We start from the raw sequence: 18,532 nt of genomic DNA, 5'->3' as shown, positions 1-18,532 counted from the left end.
TTTGGACAACGTAATTCTATTAGCCTAACATAAAAAAACAGCCATGAGCATTCGAAATTCATCTCATTTCATTACACGCTTCGAACGATTTTCATTGAACACTCTACATTCGAAGAACATCGCTTGCCAGAGGGTGGGGAAACATTTCGTAGCGTAACTCCCAGGTATTGGTGAAAAGCACTTTTTCCGTCACCTTTTGCAGCCGTGTTCACCTTGATTTCGACGCTCAAATAAATAACTCAAATTAGTCGAAACACTTAAGTCACTGTTTTCATGGTAACCAAAATAACAGAAGAAGCGTCACCTCAACAGCAATGAGAGAGAACGAGAACCAGGTATTAAAAAGTCGTGAAAATTCAGTTGCTGACCCCAGAAAATTTCTGATTTGCAACGCTTTATCTGTATCCGTCTTCATGTCAGGGGCGGCTCAGAACAACGTCTGTTTTGGAACCAGCGGCTGAACTCTCCCTGCTACAAGATGCAAATCCTGATCCGTAGAAGCCGGAAAAGGGAGATCCACGAATCTTCCAGGGGTAGACTGAAAAGTTACTTGATTACGTAGCGGGTTAAGAAACTACGGGTAACTTTTTCGAAGAGATTGCTTTATTTGTTGTAAAATTCACATTCCAAATAAAATATCCGCCTTGTTCCATCATGTTTGACTTATACCACTTCAACCAACGGTTTTAAAGGGCCGCCTCTTCCCATTGATGTTGATGCTAAAATCGATCGCTTCTCATAGGATGAATACGTTGCTATTCAACAGAATAGAGCACCATGTCACGTGTCAAATCGGACCCAACGATGGTTAATAGAAATCATGAAGGTTCGACCAGAAAGTTTGTGGCTCCCTAGCAGTCCGGTAAAGCCTCAAAGTCATCAAGAACACCTTCATCACGGGGAGTGATGTAACCCTCAGTAAAGCGCGCGGTGAACGATGGGAATGGCTCTCAGGTAGAACCTAGATGATGGTTAACGATTGGAGAGAGGCAAAACCCAGCGTTGAGCAAGCATGAACCAGAGCGGCCAAGACAACAGCACGTCAAGAACAGTGGAACAAGAGAACATGAAGTAACTTTCTAGCCAGAAAGAGAGAAACCGCAACCGCCAATGGCGATATCCGCTTGTTGTACGGTTTTACTCGCCACTCTAGTGGTGTGCGGTCAAATACCTTAATACCGGTAAAGGACAGAGCTGGCTAGATACTGACTAGTCGAACAGAGCAATTTGAACGATGGACTGGATACTTTTTAGAAGTTTTCCGAATTCCGAATGTCACAGATCAGCAGTACGAGCAACCTTGATACTAACAGTGTGTTAAATTGAGAGTGTGAATACTGAGGTATCTTATAGTGCAGCGGTTCTCAACCTGGGGTACGCGTACCCCTGGGGGTACTCTAGAGCCTTTAGGAAAAATCAGTAACCACTTTAAGATATTAGCGAATTACCATAAATGCTCATAAATAATCGATATTATTTTGCTTTGTGAAATATACTAAAATTATGCCAAAACCGGTTTCGTAGAATCACCGTTCTGAGCTCAGTTTTTGTCCGATTTAAGATCTGTTTTTTCAAAAGATGGGTAAAAAGATGCTAATATGTGGACAAATTCTTAAAATTTTGATATTTGGTCTTAAAACAAAATGGCGTCGAAAAAACCTCAAAAATTTCCAGTTTCTCAAAAATTCAAAATGGCGCCATTGTTGCCCCTTAAGTTGAAATATGTTCAAACTCCGGGAAATTTATTTTCGCATCAAACTTCATCGAAAAATCATACCATCAAAAAATTGTTGCACTGTGTAATACTTCATTTGTTGTTCAATCTTGCTCCTAAACATGACTGTAACAATCATACAAACCATAGTTCAACTTGAAACCTGAAATAGACTACCATAACATGATCTACCACTACTCTCTCCCACTCTGCGAGAACATTCCAGGTCAGGGGGTAAAATTGCTATAAAAAAAAACATCGACAAGGGGTACGCGGACAAAAAAAGGTTGAGAACCGCTGTAATAGTGAAAGTTGCGAGAAAGAAGTCAACGGCAAAGGATACTGACAATTCCTCCTGTTTTACAGCAACGGGTAAATAAGTTGAGCTGGTAAAAACCTTTTGATATCTTGGAAGCCAGACAGCACCAAATGGGGGTATCAAAACTGATATAGTCACAAGGATCAGGAAAGGTACGGGTGTCTTTGCAGGTCTACGAAAAATCTGGCGCTCAAACCAGTTATCTGAATATACAAACCCGGATATTCAACTCAACTGTTACAACTGTATTTATACACGCCTGCGAAATGTGGTGCGTATCGACAGAGTCAATGCATCAACTAAAGGTCTTCGTTAACCGTTACCTTCGATATATCAGTTGAGTTGAGTGGTTTCAAACTTCATCGTCGCTGGCAGCGGACGATTTTAAGCGAAATCCGGAAACGTAGATGGAAGTGAATAACTAGGTTACACCTTGAGAAAAGGAACGAACTCAACTAGAATGTAATCTTTATGGTTCACGCAGCTACGCCAAACACCATTTTCCAGTTTGCCACCGTTCTACACTCGAAAACGAAAAAGCTCGGAGACCGTCCTCTTTCAGTGCATTATGACTTTAAGGGCCACCGGGAGAATCAGTGTTTTTTAGAGTGCGAGTTTGGTACGGGTTTGCTGGCTGCGGGACCTCAACTGGTTACGCAATCCGTAGAAGACCTTGCTTGTGGCTGCTATCCGCCCCTTTATTTCACGATTAACGTTATCGTTGAGTATCACTAATGTACCCAAGTAAATAAATTCGTCGACTACTTCATATGATTCCTTAAATACTAGCCACGAGGCTCCGTCGTATTTGGGACAAGTCTCATTTTCGTAGCTTCACTCTTAAAAGGTCTAAAGTTGGTATTTCGTAATGATGGTGCCGTTTCTTCTCATACCAGCTCTCCGTATAGCACCTTCCAATACGATGCTGGACAATATGTTTTACAGCTTGTCACCCTGCTTAAACCTTTCTATGCCTCGAAAATGTCGGATATCACGCCGGCTAATGACACTTGATATGTAACCGTCAAGGATGCTTCAGTTTAATTAGCTTTGACTATGCTCGAGCATAATTCGCCACAGCTCATTTCTCCTAACTGAATCGTACGATGTCTTCACACTGTTCGGTCAGGTCCCCGTCGACTTGCTCATCGAATATTCTGAGAGTACTCTACAGCCACTCCCCCAGTTGATAACTGAAAGCGGGAGAAGTCTTCCTGCTCTACCTGCACATTTGTATCATAATTTCGATCTTAACGTCGTGTCGTGTATGAGGTACACTACATTCACGGGCTAACTGCCCGGGATTTACGTTCTCCCGTTTTCAGCCATCATTAGGGATCATTAGGGACGCCTCATTAGGGATACCATCCGGTCGAAGTTAGAAATCAGGACATTTTTTCTGGGCACAATTTGACTAAGTTATATTCTTCGAAGTATGAGCAAATATAACACGTAATCACAGACAGATGTCCAAGCAAGAACAACATTGATCGAAAATTCTGTGTAAATTTTTAAAGAGAATTGCGTTCAAATCACTTGTACACTAGTGCCGTCTGGTGACCTTATCGCTACAATACATTTTTTTCGCTGGTGCACGAGGCTGGCGTCACTGGTAGCGCTATCTAGTTACGAATTGCTACTACAAAAAACTTTACACAAGTTTGGAACTCAGCTTGGACGTCTGTCTGCGACGTAATATTTGATTTACTCAGTTTTTTTACGCGGGGATACGTATCTCGCCGAAAAACGAAAACGGAATCGAAAACACTTATTGAGCAATTCTGAAAAATTCTGCTTATTGCCACACAACAAAGTTAAATATCTCAAGAAAATCAGGACAAATGCAAAAATATAAAAAATAAATCATCGGATGGTATCCCTACGCCTCATGGACAGCCGCAACTTCCGCATTCACCTTCTGCAGCTCTCTAGCTAAGATATCTACGCATTTCAGTTGAAGTAGAGCCCTTACATTCCAAGTACCGAGTTTGCATTCATACCATTTTTTTCTTTTCGTATTGTTATCTGGGTTATTCGTAGTAATTCATTTGCGGTATGTTACCTTACTAGGGCTGTTACCTAGTCTCGAAAAGGGACTGCCGTCTTAGTTATAGCATTTCAAGATTCAGCCGCCCGCTCAGGGTCAGACGGTGTTTCACACTGTCGCTTACAACCCCCTTTTTTAGTCAGCATACGACCAAAGTTTCCATTGATGGTTGTTTACTCGCCTCCGCTCTGGTTACTCGTATCTCGGTCAGCACCTCGTGAAGGTTAAGATTGGAGTTACAGAACACAGAAGGATGATCATAATAGGGTCTCAAGCGACACGTGTCTAGCCATTTACCAACAATTTACGATTTAGGGACGTCCTAAAAATTTGTGACTGATTTATCATGGATCTTCCCAAAACTTAGCAAAAGAATAGTTGATGTGTCACCGAATTTAAAATCTAACCTAAATATGTAAAAAAGCAGTCCTGTTTGTCTGTCTGTCTAACTCATACAGACTTGGAAACTACTAAGCCGATCGACGTCAAAATAGTTATGTAGGGTTTTTGGGGCCGGGAAGGGTTCCTATGATAGTTTGAGACCCCTCCCTCTTCTGGAAGGGAGGGGTCCTATACGAATGAATCTAAATTTTCTGTACAACCTAAGAACTAATCAAGCAAATGAAACCAAATTTGGCATGTGGAGGTTTTTGGAAGCAATAAATATTTCTATGATAGATCTCTAGAAATGAGTCTCTACTCTAGAAGGGAGGGGCCGATACAAATAACTTATAAGTTTCTGAATAACTCGGGAACTAATCAAGCAAATGGAACCAAATTTGGCGTGTCAATGTTTTTGGGAGAAAAATTATTTCTGTGGTAGTTTAATGCCCTTCCCTCCTGTGAAAGGGAGGGAACAATCAATCAAATTAAACAAACAAATAACACCAAGTTTGGTATGCGGATAGTTTCAAGGGTAATAATCTATATATCATGCAAATGAAACAGATATTTCATCCAATTTTCCGGAACAGTCTCAAATGATCGGGATGATGTACAGCAGCCAAATATCGGCTACAGACGCTATTTTGAATCCAAGATGGAAATTTCTGGGTTTCGAGAAACAGTTGAAAATGGTCCATTACACCCAATATAGGTATTTATGGCCAGATTTCAGAATAATGTCCAGATGCCAGAAACGGACTCCACATACCATTTTGAAATCCAAGATGGCGACTTTGGTTTTGGGGCCGAGAAAGGTGACTAAGATAATTCGAGTTCACCCCCCCCCCCCCACACTCACCTATCTTCTGGAAGGGAATGGTACCATACAAATGAAACACAAATTTCTGCACATCTCTAGAACTAACCAACTGAATGCAACTTAGTTTAGCATGAGGATGTTTTCAAGTAAAAATGTCCATAACGGTTTAACACCCCTTCCTCTTCTGTAAGAGAGGGGTTCCATACAAATAAAACACAAATTTCTGCACGTCTCGAGAACTAAACGAGTAAATGGAACCAAATTTGGCATGTGAATGTTTTAAAGGGTAGCAAATATGTCCATAATAGTTTGACACCCCTCTCTCTTCTGGAAGGGAGAGGTTTCTGCCTTGGTTTCTACATATGGTTTTTTGGTGTATTTTGATGCAAAACTAAATTTCTCCGAGTTTGAACATATTTCAACTTAAGGGGCAACAATGACGCATACAGACAAGGAACGAACTAGAATTATGTAAGTCACAGACAACTAGCTAAACTCTTACCAATTGTTAGCAAATTTAAGAATTAAAACAGACACTAATCGATAATAAACACCAACAGATTCCCCTGAAGATGTCACTGATCAGTGACGAAACGTCGGACAGTAAAAAACCAGATCGTTCTACTTATTCAAGGCTTCTCAGCCGAAATTATAACCGTATTCGTGCCACTAAACACTAATTCTAGTATTTACTATTTGAGAAGTGCTACGGAGCACTGCAGAGTTCTTAAAATGTTTGACTCCATTAAGGATCTTGAGAAATTGGGTACCGCGATTCCTTCGCTTGATCATTGAATTGCGACACATTTATGTATTTGTCAGGGACAAGCTTAGGAATATGACTGGAGAGCGACACTGCACTGACGACTTTTCTCTCTATTCACTCTAACAGCCTCATGCATGAGCTATTCATGAGAGCTCACTTTACACAAGGCAAAGAAACTGTCTTGTGTTGCGTACGACAGCTCATTCTTGCGCATGTATTTTGTTCGTCTGGACATGACAGCTTAGTTTTCTTATGTCGTTTTCGTTTTCGCGGTGTAGCTACACTCAAACGACACTTTTGACACCGAAAATGTTATTTTTGATTTTTCGTGCTACCCTTTTTCTGTCTCTCCCTACACTTTTTCTGTCACTGATGACACCCGAAAAAAACAGAGTGTACTGTAGGAAGTTACCAACACATTCACACGTATGTGTCAAAACTGGTTTGTTTTGGTTTTCGTTCCACGTGGCAAAGTGTCAGGTAAATTTCTTCTCAGCACATTTGCGAAATGGACATATGAAATGGAATCGAGACAAAATGACGAATGCGATAATGACCAAAACAAAACGAATTGACAGCTATCCCATTATTACGCATACCATTGCATTGACACTGAAAATGTTTTATTTGAAGCTGCAAAGTATAGCACGTAAAAAGGGTAGCTACACCGCGAAAACGAAAACGACATTATTTGAAGGATGTCCTGTTGCTGTTGACAGCCTGCTGATCGGCTGCGGCTGCCATCGACTCGCATTTTTTCGTTTCTCCTTTTTCACAGGCCGGTGGCATATTGAATACAAAGCAAACCGTTTCCGTTGTTGGTATTGTTCCCCACGTAAGAAAAAACGTGCTTCGCACCATCTCTCTTTCATTCTTTCATCCGCTTTACTGTCGTGAATCATAATCACCTGACATACCGCTCGGATGCGTGTTGAAGGATGTCGGAAGATTATAGGCTGTCATTTGCGACAGCTTGGAAACAAATACCAACAGACATAAGGAGATGAAAAATAACAGCCCGTATGGAGTTGCATGTGTGCTGTCGTCAGTTGCTGTCGGACTGTTTACCGAACGTGTGGGGAGCAGAGAGAGCTGTGCAATACAATGAGAGCCGGATCAGTTGAAAATTTTCTGTCATTGTCTTGCAGTCATTTTCATAACACTGGTTTCGGATCCCTGACTCAGGGATACTTCAAACCTTGTGGGGTGATTTATCATCTGAATGTATAAGTTTTCTGACCAAAAGCGGATATTCGCACGAGATGCATAAGAATTGAAAACTGAAACAGTTTTTTCATGTGAAGCCGAAATTGTGAAAGCTCAAATTTGATATAAATGTGCAATCTTCAAAAAACACATCTCTTTTTAATAACAGGTAATCTAATACTTATACTATTTACTAAATTTTTATTTTGACTATCGCCACTAGAGAAAAAATAAATAGCTTTGTTTCTTCAGTACGAGTTTTGCATTGGGATCGAATGCACTGGGTGGGACTGATATTTGTAAAAATTTCCAAATGGTTGACAAATTTTTCGGCATTATTATATGGAAAAAAGAGTTTAATCGAAAAACAACCAACTAGATTTTTTGAATGCTCTATTATGCAAGGTAAAACTGGTCAGGAACCCATAATTGCATGTGTCATAATGACGCAAGGCGTAGAAGTATTGTTAAAATTTGAAATCGTTTTTCTCGTTTGCTTGATCTAAAACATGGGATAAATACGCGTAGAAGGGATGCCATTTGGCATCAGCCGACATTCAAACTTTGATCTAAGTTTAACAAATTTATTTGGAAATTTGCACAATAAAACTATTCAGTATGGTTAGAAAACAGCTTGATCTTTAATATAATATACAGTTTGTGTCAATTGTCTATATGGTTGATGAGTAATCAAAGTTTGAAGTATAATTTTTGAATTAAAAACTGATTTCTCTCCTCCGGGAACGGGTTAAGAGTATTAAATGTATGAAAAATTTTTGAAGCATGTCAGATGCAAATTTCTCCTGATTAGAGTGTAAGTTTTAAGTTTTTCTAAATGATAGTGCTTTGCTCCTCAACTGGTAATTCCTACGATATAATCTATGATCCTGGATTGCTACCTTAATACGTATTCTGACGATTCATAACAAATCTGGATAGCTTGGCATGATACTCGACATAGAATAACAAATCTGTACGTAATTTCTTTTTCCCCACACAAAAACCCTACGCACGACTGCTTTCAATGTATACTTTTATGTATACGCCCAATTCTCTTCTCTAAATTGACTTCAAATCGGAACTAGAGTTAATATATGGAACGAGCTTTTCATTTTCATTACAATACCATCTCTGATATTATTTTAAATTGGCTTTCGTGTCTTTTTATAGTGAGTTTATTGTTAGATATTTATAATAGAATTGTTCATTCTCCATGTTTATAGTGAAACTAACTATAAAGTGACGGATTAACACTTTATCAATATTCAACTACAATACAACAAAGCACGCTTTCATGCAGTTAATAAATTTAAAATCAGTCCCATAGTTATGCAGTAGAACGAATACACATCATCCGATAACACCGAATCAATAAAACCGCCCAGTCGGCGAAGTGCGGTTGCGGTTTCGAAGGGTATATCGGTTGCTAAAACCGTCCGTCCTTCGATTGTTTGTCCCAAACCGCACCCCACAGGAAAAAAAACTCTGGCCGACCACGTTCCATGTAGCCACCCGTAATCATCATCATCCTCGTCGCTGAACCGAATTTCGAACATGGGAAACTGTCACCTGGCTTAATTCATTAACTCTACGAAGCAGGCGATTGGGGTCCGGGTACCGGAGAATCCAGTCAACGATATTGAAATTTTCCCGTTCAGCTGAACTCATCGGTTACCGGATTCATGGCGGATGCGCACGAATGCACGCTTTGAGGGCGGATAATTATCTGGGCGCTGAAACCGGTGTGGCCAATTACAAATGAAAATGATGTCAAAAGCAAAACCCTTCCGTCGGCGTTATCAACGGGGAAAGGTAGGTAGGTATACAGTAAATCCGATTACTGGATAAGAACCTATTTCCGTTCGCTCAGATATTAATAACGAAAACAGTGCACGCGAGCGCAAAGTTAAGGGACAAGTGGATAACAGAGCGATGACGTGGTCTGCTGTTGTCATTCAGCTAAAATTTTCACAGGGGGCATTGTTTGCTCTAGCAGAACCTCGAATGACGGCAATTTTTACTGCGAATTTGGAAGTTATAATATAATGGTGTAATAACTGCAAACCACGGTTGAAGACTTTAAATCAACTTTGCTTGGACAGCAAAAAAAAAACTCAAATTATAATACGTTTCTGATCCGTGTTGCCGATAGGCAGGTTAATATCTATGTACAGTGATTATCCTGTCGTATAACGCAGACTTCTTTGAATGTCTAGAGCCCAAAAGCGATGTGCAATACGAACTTCTTCTCTTGAGTGGCCTCAGAAGATACACACTGAGTTTGACGACCCTCCTTTGGGGCGAAACAGTTGACATCGCCAAAATGCTGATTAATTTCCCACTCATGCGGAAACCGATAGAAGTAACAGTGAGCATACTGTATACTTTTGTTCTTCTCATAATAGCAGCCGACCGAATCACATTCAGGTGAGCACTCCTGAAAGCGGTTATCTTAAGGGGAGTGGGGACATGGAGCGCATGAGATGCGAATAATGGGCGGATTGACGGGAATAATTGAATAAATTATGATGGAGAGATTCTTATCCCATTGATAGATCGACTAAACTGTCACGGATTCGGTTCACCGGATGCTTCGGCCGGGGGAAATCGGATTGGATGCTGATTAGACTCACGGGGGCATGATATTTGAAACAAATTCAGGAGGGGGATTAGGTGAAATTTCATGGAGTTGAACTGAATGAAGATTGATTACGGTGTGTATTTGTGTCGTAAAAAAACGCTCTGAAGCATCGGTGTGAAAAGTTATTCTATTCTGGAAAAGATTGCTTACCTTTGCATTATTTATTCACATTGTAACCTTATTAGAGCTATATACATTAGACTGGGACACAGTTGTATGGGAAAAAAGCGTTGGTGTAATTTTTTCGCTCCAATGCACTTTTCGTGTTCCTTATGGGTCCTGTAACAACTGTGTAATTTTTCAGATCGATCGGTGGAACCCCTGATTTGCGCCCGATTTTTAAAGTTTCCATACGATTTTATATGGGAAAATCCACTTTTTCAAAACTTATCCTCTAGAAATTTCCAGTTGGCTCCTAAAAATATGCCAATACATGATATTTGTAGGAAATTTTCCTGGAAATAATTCTTCTGAAGACTGTAAGGCGCTACAAAATTTGTAGAAAAAGTTATTCACCTTAAACTGATCGAATGTCTGACGAACGGCTCAACATTGAATTTTTCCAGCAACACTGCTGCAGCATGCTGCTGTTGCAAACTCAACAACGTGATGAGAAACAGTTTCGCGTAGAATTGAGCTTGAAAGCGTGATTTTTTGCTCATAGTATCTTCGGAGAAAATGCTTAGAATATCAATCCCTATATTTTGAAAGTATTCGTTGTGTGATTCATACCCCTAAAAGTGAGAAATCAGCTTTCTAAACACCCCTACGTAGTAAAAAACATTTTCGTGTGGGATTAAGCTTGAAGGTATGATATTTTGCTCACGTTATCTGCATTATCGGAGAGCTTGCTTATAATATTAATTGTTAAGTTTTAATGTAGATTGATTACTCCCCCTAAAAGAGGGAAGTAAACTTTCTAAACACCCACGTCGTGTGACTCTGGTGTCTTTCAGAAAAGAGTTTGGTAGATACATAGTTACAATTTGTGCAGATACATGGCTGGCAGGTCACTACGAACCACGGTAAATGAAGTCTATTGAAAAAGAGAAAAAGAGAGTATTGATCTTTGGGCGGGATGTTGGTTGAGCGGGCACCAAGGTGGGTCGCTGAAAGATCCGAAACAACTGGAAAAGGGTAGGTTTTCAAAGTTTTTCTTTAGCTCCCCGTGTTGATTGCAAACCGCTGCCTGTTGAAAATGGAAACATCTTTGGCTCCAACTTAATTTTTTAATACTGATAATTATTGCAATTTATATTGGTTAAAACATATACGAAAATTCAACAAAAAAGGTTATCACCTTTCAATATTTCAGAGGCTTTTGTTGTCTGTGGGATTCGACAACTTGTAGCAAATAATTCTGTTGATCGGGATCTTTTGTTATTTTGTTGTTGTAGTCGCTGACAAGCTTCACGGCCCTTTCTGCAAAACATTCACTACTGCAATTGTCTTCACGCGTTCTTGTGCTTCCAGATATTGTTTATTTGATTGCCATTTTTCTGGTTTTTCTTTAGGAAAGTCCGTTGAGATTTTCATGATTTCGAAAAATCGTTTCGTTGCCTTTGTTACAAAGTTAGAAAGTGTAGAGTTTTTCTGAATGTTATCAGACTTTACTAAGACTTTAGCATTCTCAAGTTGGTTTGCCTTCTTAAGTTTTTTTTTGCTTCTGTTTACCTTTTTTCGCTACTAGAACAGACGAATGTCTTCTTCTTCCTCACCTGTGTATACCTCATTGGTTCGTAGTGACCTGCTGGCCATGTATCTGCGCAAATTGTAGCTATGTATCTACCAAACTCCTTTCTGAAAGACACCAGGGTATGATCTATTGAATTGGCACCAGAACCCAAGTTGTCACACGAGGTGGGTGTTTAGAAAGTTTACTTCCCTCTTTTAGGGGGAGTAATCAATCTACATTAAAACTTAATAATTAATATTTTAAGCAAGCTCTCCGATAATGAAGATAACGTGAGCAAAATATCATACCTTCAAGCTTAATCCCACACGAAAATGTTTTTCACTACGTAGGGGTGTTTAGAAAGCTGATTTCTCACTTTTAGGGATATGAGTCACACAACGAATACTATCAAAATATAGGGATTGATATTCTAAGCAATTTCTCCGAAGATACTATGAGTAAAAAATCACGCTTTCAAGCTCAATTCTACGCGAAACTGTTTCTCATCACGTTGTTGAGTTTGCAACAGCAGCATGCTGCAGCAGTGTTGCTGGAAAAATTCAATGTTGAGCCGTTCGTCAGACATTCGATCAGTTTAAGGTGAATAACTTTTTCTACAAATTTTGTAGCGCCTTACAGTCTTCAGAAGAATTTTTCCCAGGAAAATTTCCTACAAATATCATGTATTGGTATATTTTTAGGAGCCAACTGGAAATTTCTAGAGGATAAGTTTTGAAAAAGTGGATTTTCCCATATGAAATCGTATGGAAACTTTAAAAATCGGGCGCAAATCAGGGGTTCCACCGATCGATCTGAAAAATTACACAGTTGTTACAGGACCCATAAGGAACACGAAAAGTGCATTGGAGCTAGTACTTATTTTTTGTCCCACCCTAATATACATGCTATTTGTCACAACAAGTCGAGTCACATTTGACTATATAGGTATAATCAATAATAATATTTAAAAAGCATTTCAACTATTCCAATATTACAATAAGTCAATTTCATCTCTAGAAAAAATATTTGAATTTTTCTTGCGATTCTGACTATAGCAACAAACCTTCATTAGAGTCTGCGTATGTACAAACAATGCTCCGATGCGGTTTTTTGGGTGGTCCTTCGTAGACAGTTTACGAATCAATTACAAAGTAACAACTGCGGGCAGTTGTTTTCGAGTTCATATAAACAGCAGCCAGTAGCAGCTGAATCATATTCATAATTTGACTAAATTTTGAATGGTGTTGGTTTTCCGTCACTTCTATAAAAATGTTTCGTAGCATGTTGAGGGCGTGGAAATATTTCAGCAAGCTTACGGAATAAACTTTCGCTCAAAATTTCAGGGGAAAACCGACACTCGGGGTACCGGACCAAAATTCGGTTCCATAGTCTGAGTTCATACTAGTAATCACACGACCAAAAGCAGCATCAAACAAGATTGTCTGAAGTTAAAATAAACTTTTCCACTTCGTCAACCATAATACTGTCAGGAATGGCAGTTTGAAGGCAAACAATTTGATGGAATCTGTGCAGACTTAATGCAACTCGCTGCGCATTCCGGCAGCCACGCTAGTAGCGGACCGAACTCAGTGTTTGCACCAGCAGCACCGTAACTGGAAACTTGTTCTTGCCGACTCGGCTTGAAAATTTGACTCTTCACCCTCGCGCGACACGCACAAGTTTTTCGCGGAAACTCTACACACCGCTAATTCGCAGCAAAAGCAGTCCCCCGTACATCAGATTCAAACCGAACGATTTTCTTCTTGGTAAACTTCATGCAGAACATATGCAAATATTTGTTTTCTGTTGACAACTCAAGCGACAGACATTCAACAACCATTTTCTTGCATGCCTCGGTGATACGACAGAGCGGAACTTTCGTCATTCCAGTTTTTTTCTGGATTGTTGTGAGGAACTGATCTGTACGGCCATGGCCATGGGTAAAAAGTAGCAGAGCTCCAACAGCACTTAACACTGAATGCTTTGTGAAAAACATACTTCTAATGATGTGATGCAGTACCACTATTGTAGTAACAGTAATAGAAAGACTTTTCTAATTTGCAATGCACAGACTCTTACGTATTCTACTGCACTAAGTCGACAGTCAGCCAGCGAGAAAAAATAGTTTGAAAACACTGGAAAGAAGAAGGCACGCGGGGAAGCGTAAATCATCGTTTGCATTATACGAATTATTGCCACCACTGAAGAAGTTTTCATCCGGAAATCCTCGTATAGAGCACAAATTGTAGACATGATTTAGCAAGAAGAAGTTTTCATTATTTTCATGTCTTTTTATTCTGTACGGCGGTTCTGCGGCAGAAACTTTTTTGATAGGGTTTTGCTTTTCGTTGTAATCAAATTTGAATGTAATTAAGAACAAAAAATAATCGTAAGTTATTAGTTATTTATTATTGTGACTTACATTTTTGATAAATAAGCTCATAAAAACGAAGAGACGACTCTAACTAAGACACTCCGAACTAACAACCCGTGAATCGACATAATGGGGCGCCAGCAGGTGGGTCATTCCATACGAAGTAACCACGAAAGTGCACAAACTTGGACACGACCATCACAAATTTTACACAAAATTGGATGAATTTTTCTTCTAGTGTCACTTTGAAAAATTCCAATTCTGGTGTCCTTCGGAATACCCCCCGCTCTGTGGGATTTGTTGCAAGATAACGCATGTTTTTGTCAATTCCACTTTTTTTCTATTTCCTACTTTCTATAGCCGCAAGAAGTTCCAAAAATACTGATGTGTTTTTTTTTTTTTTTTTTTTTTTTTAAGAAAACATAGCAAGGAATCTTGAAAACATTTTACTTTTGACCGGAAGTGTTGTCAGTTAGAATATTTTTGTAATTAAAAACTAAATTTGCTTTTTTAGGCAAATTTAGTTAATTTCGTTTCAAATTTGATAGTTTCATCATAGGTATTTCTCGAAAATTTTTACGGAAGAAACACGTATCGGCCCGATGCAATATGAGCCAATCTCGAGATATCACAGTTTTACTAAAAATGAATAACAAAATTTAAAACTATTTTCATACACAACCTCTGCAACTTTTGCACACCGTATGCGCATCTTACGCTGATTAAGTGAGTGTTCACTACTGGCAATCCATCTTGCAATTCGAGGAGCTCAAATTCTTCTCCACCTCCTTCATCAAGGTCATCACTGGAAAATAAAATTGTATGTTATTTGGTTCGATAGTTGTCTTTCTCATCAATTCTGTGATCGTTGCCGTTGTTGAAAGTGTCTTCAGTTCGCCTGTTTTGAAACGGTCCTGAAGTTTAAAGAAAAATTTTGACCACTGTCCGTAGTGATGGTATAGATTTGCTTATCGTTCATGACGTGAATCTGTCTAAGATATTCAATTTTTCATCGAAAATTCTCTATGCAGTATTCCGCCCAGTACTTTGCAAACTCTGTAAATTTGGAACGTTGGACTAGGCCAACCATCGAACTATTTTTGTTATGCAATCATTTCGCTCGAAGGGAATCATAATCCCCCTTCTCCTCCAACTCCGAGGAACGTCTCTGGAGCAGGAAGCAATGGTAGTTTCAGTACCGTGCGTGATACAACAAGTTTATTTCTTTGGCTTTGTGCTAAGTGATGACGCACCTCTTCGAATTTAACTTTACATCACACCGAAATATTTTGGAAGCAGTTTGAAGTATGAAATGGTGACATGGGACTAAACACTGTAATTACAGGGATTCTTAATTTCAAAGGTTATAGAGTCCGCAGACAGAATCAATTCGTTTGTTCAGTAGCTTAGATATTTTTATTCTCAGCCTGTCCTTAAATTTTGTTTAAGAAATATATTCAACAACACTCGAAAGAATTGCGGTAACACTAACCGTGCAAATTGAATATTGTTTCCAAGGCATGTTGATATTGACAAGGCACAGCGGTACCGTTGTTGTTGAACATGCACCAAGAATTTCTCGTAGGCCTACTAAATCAGAATTAGCTCTATTCCACAAAAACCAAAAGCCTTTACGTTCACTAATAGGAAAACTTAGATAAAATATGTTAAACAAAAAAAAAAACAAAAAAAAATAAATAAGTTCCTGTAAAAAATTGTAGCAATCAACAATTATAACGAAGTTAAAGTCTAAACATATTTATTTATTTATTTTTTTGTTATTTTTTCTCATTTTCCGACAATTACATGCACGGTATTACGAAGACAGCTAATTTTAATGAACATCGGAAATAAAATGAAATAAAAATAACCTAACATTAAAAACCGTTAAATACTTGTTGAGTAATTTATGATTTTTATATCAACCATATTCATAGGGTAAACTTCTGATCACCATCAGCAGCAGCATTGTAGGTTTTCCTCGATTGCACGCGAATATAAGTGGTGTACCGCTGCCAGCGGCGCTCTGCTACCCATATATTGTACGATACTGTAGCTTCTACCAGCATGTTTGCTTTCAAGACATCAGTTTTATTACGCTCTAACAGCAGATTTAGAATTTGTTTTCAAAAAAGTTGTTTCAAGCTTTTCGAAAAACCTTTACCTTCGATACATCATGTTAGTCTAAGTTCGTAGAAACAAACATAAATTGATCTGTTGGGACTGGGAGACTCCGTCAATTTTTTTGATATTGATACAGAGAATATCACAGGAAATGGTTGTCTATTCATGTCGTCTGTGCTAGGAATGCTCGCATGTGATTGGTTCATTGTTCGCGCAAATTAGTTCTTGTAACTTTTGACGTTAAATTACGTATTACGGCAACATATACAAGGGACCAATTTCAAAACCGGGATACAACTTCGAAAACCAAAAACATCGAGAGCGTCACGAAAATTGTCCAATTTCAAACGTTTTAAACTCAGTCAGTTTCCAACCGATTTCCGTCATTTTTGCAGCAATCGATTGGAAAATCATCTAAGCACCCGTTCAAATACAGAAAGTTGTAATCTGATTGTCCGAACTATTTCACTATTGAAAATTGTCAAGCCTTGTCGAAACGCAAATGTCGACCTCTGATTAGTCGCTCAATGCTTCTTACCCTAACAAGGTCGACAGAATATACCTAGTTGACTAGGAATGCGCGTTTTGTGTTTTATGTATTATTCATTCCATGACTGTACCGATACCACACTAACGTTGGATGCTGATCGTGACGGAGAAAGAAAAGCCGGGTTTCAATTTCTGGCTGACCGCGCTGGGCGCGTTCATAATTAGGCACCTGTCTATCTGGCGGCTGTTCTGGAGTTTTCGGTAGCTGCAGAATTATTGGAAATGGCAGGCAATTCTCCAAGTTTTAAAATGCATTTTAACCCTAAAGGGAACAAAAGTTGACTAATTCTACAACATGGATTTTGAAGGTGAAACTATGTACTTTCATCCTAAATGTGTTGTTGTTGCATTTATCTGCCAACAAGAAAGTAGGGTTCCTCCAAAAAGTGTTATTTTAGAACGAAATATACCTATAACTTTTTTCTCTGAAAAATTAGCAATTATCTGTTAGTATCAAAACATCCATTTTATCACGCCCTCAAAGTCACTCGAGCACCGCTTTCAAATCCGAATAAAGCTGAAAAAACTAGAGCTATAATGTGTTTTTTTAGACCCACCCCGAATGAATTTGGAAAAATTGCCCTAACGCAGTGAAAAAACGAGAAAAAGCAACAATTTTTTTAACAAAGTTAAAAAAAATTGTTGCTTTTTCTCGTTTTTAGATCCCACCGCAAAAACCGTACGTTATCCAATAAGGTGTCCTTCCGGAACGCGAGTCGTTACTACCGAAACTTGAAATTTCAACTCTCCCAGCGCCACGTCGCATCTACTGAGCTGAATTTAAAACGCAACCCAAAAAGGTTTTGGAATTTTATAAATTCGAAGCGCAAAGAGTCTGGGCTACCATCGTCTATATTTCTGGATCAACATACAGCTAGCACCATGGCTGATAAATGCAACCTTTTTGCAACATTTTCCAGCTCAGTGTATTGAGTCAACTCTGGTAAAGTTGAGGATGCTCTGAAGCTCACACCTACGGTACTTGTTAACGTAAATTTGCCCGAAATTACCTCTGAAATTATGCACAAGGCGCATGCGTATTGAAAAAATGTTTTTTACAATTGAAGTCGCCCCTGATGTACCTGTTCAATTTGTCGCTCAAAACCGCTACCTTCCCGACCAATTGGAAAGCTTACTATATGTTTCCGGTGCATAAAAAGGAAAACTATAAGGGTATTACCTCTCTCTGTGCCTGTTCTAAGTTACTCGAAATCATTGTACAACACTTGTTTTACCAAACTAAAAGCTACAGCTCCACAAATCAACTCGGTTTTTTTTTTCTGGACGAAGCGTCACAACGAATCTATGTGAATTTACATCCTACTGTGTTCGTCAGATAGAAAAGGGACGACAAGTGGATGCCGTTTATACTGATCTTAAGGCGGCTTTTGACAAGGGCGACCATTCTATATTGATAGCTAAACTGAGCAAAATCGGATGCTCTCCTGACTTCGTTGAATGGCTCCGGTCGTATCTATGTGAGAGAAAGTTGGCTGTAAAAATAGATGGATCGTCTTCACGCTGGTTCACTAATAGTTCGGGTGTGCCCCAAGGTAGTAACTTGGGTCCTCTTCTGTTTTCGCTATTCATAAACGACACAATTGCATATCTTGCAGATGGTTGTTGCTTTGTCTATGCTGACGATTTGAAGCTGTACATCACTGTCGACAGCATTGAAGATTGCCACAGGCTTAAGCTTTGCTCGATAAATTTTCAAAGTGGTGCACAGCCAACGGGATAATAATTGGTATATCCAAGTGTTGTGTTATTAGTTTTCATCGCAAGAAAAAACCTAAATTAATCCACCTAGCGGTCAGACCCAGCCTTTTTCATTCAAACTTATTATTTGCAAAAATAGATTTATATGAACGCTTCAATCCAATAAATGTATATTCACTCTTAAGGTTCTAAAA

This window comes from Wyeomyia smithii, chromosome 3 (assembly GCF_029784165.1).
Source record: "Wyeomyia smithii strain HCP4-BCI-WySm-NY-G18 chromosome 3, ASM2978416v1, whole genome shotgun sequence".
Taxonomy (NCBI): Eukaryota; Metazoa; Arthropoda; class Insecta; order Diptera; family Culicidae; genus Wyeomyia; species Wyeomyia smithii.
The sequence above is the reverse complement of the archived record's forward strand: the minus strand, read 5'-3'. Positions refer to the sequence as shown.